The sequence below is a fragment of the Aplysia californica genome, unplaced genomic scaffold, assembly GCF_000002075.1.
Source record: "Aplysia californica isolate F4 #8 unplaced genomic scaffold, AplCal3.0 scaffold00575, whole genome shotgun sequence".
In the NCBI taxonomy this organism is placed as follows: Eukaryota; Metazoa; Mollusca; class Gastropoda; order Aplysiida; family Aplysiidae; genus Aplysia; species Aplysia californica.
In genome coordinates, this window is record NW_004797845.1 from 96,433 (window position 1) to 99,773 (window position 3,341).

Consider the following 3,341-nt stretch of genomic DNA (forward strand, 5'->3'; position numbering starts at 1 on the left):
TGGATACGCCGCCATATTGGATTTTATTGACATGTCTTACGTAATGAATACCGCACTTATCGCTCATGGAAATTAACTGTTTTTTTTGCATGCGTGTGTACAAACATTAGATCTAAAAATTTGTTTGTTGTTTTTTTCCTAATCGAATTAGAAAATTTTAAATGAATTTTTTCCTGAGGTAGCATTCAAGTTTGCGAAAAATCCGTAAAAATCCACACTCCAGACACCACCAATAATAATCTATTCCGGATATAAAAACAACAGACATATTTTTAGTATTACATCTTCTCTTCATTCTGTGAAAATGTCATGAAGATTGGATGAAAAATGGTGGAGTTATTAAAAAAAGTATAGAGAAAAGTCGCATTTTGAGAAAACGGCCGATAAAGAAAAATAAAATACTGACTTTATGAGGAAATGATGGTTACAAACATGCCCGGTATGGGAAAAAATACGGTTTTTGGGGGTTCTTATGCCATGGAATAGTTGTAGGAGAGGCTGAGGAAGCTAAAAATGCCTACAACGCAAATTCCATGGTTTTGAGCCGAATTTTGATTTTGGGGGTGTAGCCCCCCCCCCCTTCCCCTTAAAAGCAGTTTTTTGAATATCTTGATAACGACTCCGATTAGTCTTACAATTTTGATAGAGCAGACAGATCATTCCGTTGCTGACCTCATGGTCTTAGTAGGTCAAAACGGATAAAAACTTGAGCTAGAACTGTGTACTTCTAAGGTAGCGTACTGGCATTAATAAGGCGTGCTATGCATGGCAACAAGGCAGCATAATTCTTGCAACCAGTCCAGGTGAGTTGTAAGTCAAATTGTATGGTTTTGTCAAATAAAATGGTTTGATTTAACAAAACAATATTCATATATAATATTAGTTTCTTTGACTGCTAAGAACTAAATTATGAATAATAAAACAATAGTCAAGACGCACACTATTACATGCTAAAAATGCAACAAATGTTACTTTGATACTTTGTCTCCTATAAATAATGTTGAAAAGGATCTGGTCAGAATCATTTTTCTCATAAATAATACTAATAGTATCGTAGGAGACTAAGTAGTTTGTATGTTTTTATAGTGCGGTCAAAAATTCGTGGCGCAACTCATCGTCAAATATTATTTCTTTTACAGGTGAAGCAATGTCACCCATACTTTACACAGCAGTTTGTATCATTTTGTCTTAACTTAATCACATTTTCCCACAACAATTGAGGCTGATTAAAAAACTTTAATTCATAAATTTATATAAAATACCGTAAATCTCGATCACGTGGAAAATGTGATAGTTCACAGCACTTCCCGCTTCTCGCACACACTTTGCATAACGCATATTATGGCCTACGTCACAGCTCGCCAATGACACGTTTTAGTGGCAAAACTTCTTTAAAAAATATTTTATAATGAACACATATTTTTTGCACTAAAGGTTCCCTAAACATACGTTTAATAAGCATGCTATTGCGATAAGAAAAAAAAATGACAGACTTGCTGTTAAAAGCGATATTGAATGAACAGTACACTTTAAAAAATCTGTCGAAACCATTGACTGGGATTTTTTAAATTAGTGTTTATTAAGGAATTTTCTAGAATACAGTGTACAGGAGTTTAAAAAAAATATTCACCTGCAAGACAAATTGATATATCATTGTGCAAAAGTTGGAGAATCTATGTTCGATAGGTAAGGAGATATTTCACAATAAGTTGCGCAATGCACTTTCGACCGCACTATAGTAAATCAATGCTTTTCTGCGCCAGCTACTGTACAATATGGTCACATGAGCGCACGATAGATTATATGCTTACAGCAGAGGGCGGAGCTAGCAATAAAGATTTAACTTAGACTATTAAAGTTAAAGTGAATATCTGATTTTTTAGATCATTTCAAAACTTTAGACTCACTTCACCCAATACAGCATTTTTGTCGACATGAAAATGTTGGTTACAGCCCCCCAAACTACTACTACTACTACTACTACTACTACTACTACTACTACTACTACTACTACTGCTGCTGCTACTGCTATTACTGCTGCTGCTGCTGCTGCTGCCTCTACTACTGTTTCGGGAAAAAGAACCTTACCGTGGGGCCAGGTAAAGGCCCATCTAAAGAAGTAATATTCCAACTTCACTTTTTTACCATTGCAATTAACGCCAACTCACGATTCTCTTTGTCTTACCTGTGTGTCCTCTGGCGTATATGTGCCCCACATGAGCTTTTCTGACTCAATAAGACCATCTAAAAAGGGGTAAGCTTCGTTTATGTTAGTCTTTCCACGAGTAAAAGGCACATGTGGAATTTGATCTCGAGGTATGCTATTAGTAGACAAAATGGCACCGTGTTGTCTGAAGTTAAAAGCAACATTCCTTGCGTTAGTCCACAACATAGAAAACATAATCACACCACTTAAGCCAGAGAAAAAGAAGACTGTCCTTGCCGCAATCCCCATTTACATGTGCAAGGTGCTGATATATATATATATTTTTTTTTTTTTTTTAAATTAAAAAAAAATTTTTTTTTGGGTGTGTGTGTATGTAAAAAGTTCGTCATACACAAAAAAAAGAAAACGAACCAATAAACAAACACCTGGTTTGAAAAACTTTTAAAGGAAATGTGAATGGAAGGGAATGTTCCAGTGTGTTTGCTCTACGCTGTCTCCGAATTCCCTCCAAAGTGACTGTTTTCGTTCAGCGCTCTATATAAGTTCTCCGACTACACATAATCTTTGGTCTAAGTCTGGCGCAGACACGAGACAAGAAAACTGTAATGTGTTTTCAAATTTTCAATTCATAAACATAATCCAGGTAGCTTATAATTTTCCTCTGCCTGTCCGTTAAAACAAAGACTTAAGAAAATAAACCTGATATCAAATTTTCCTTTCAAAACAAAGGACATAATAATACACCCTTCACCTTCACAGCCCGGCGAATAACAATGGAAGATTTCTCTGCCTAAATTACACCACATATAGATTCTATTACACCACAAATAATGTGATATATAATAAGCTGTCTGCGGGTAGAATGCGATTTTTAGAAGTCAAAAACAGTTTCGAAAACAAGCAACCACATTCGTCAAGCGCAGAGAGACGACTGTTTCCGTTTATAGCAATTTCTGCAGCTGACACCATTTTTATAGGCGATTGTCCCCAAAGACCGCGCTATCTGCTGACTGTCTTTGCGTGTATGGATATCGATGTTTGGTGGGCGGAGTCACTCTCACAGTCCAAGTGACTCAAGCAAAACAGCTTCATTGTTATTATTATCATCATTGTTATTCTTCTTCTTCTTCTTCTTCTTCTTCTTCTTTTTCTTCTTCTTCTTCTTCTTCTTCTT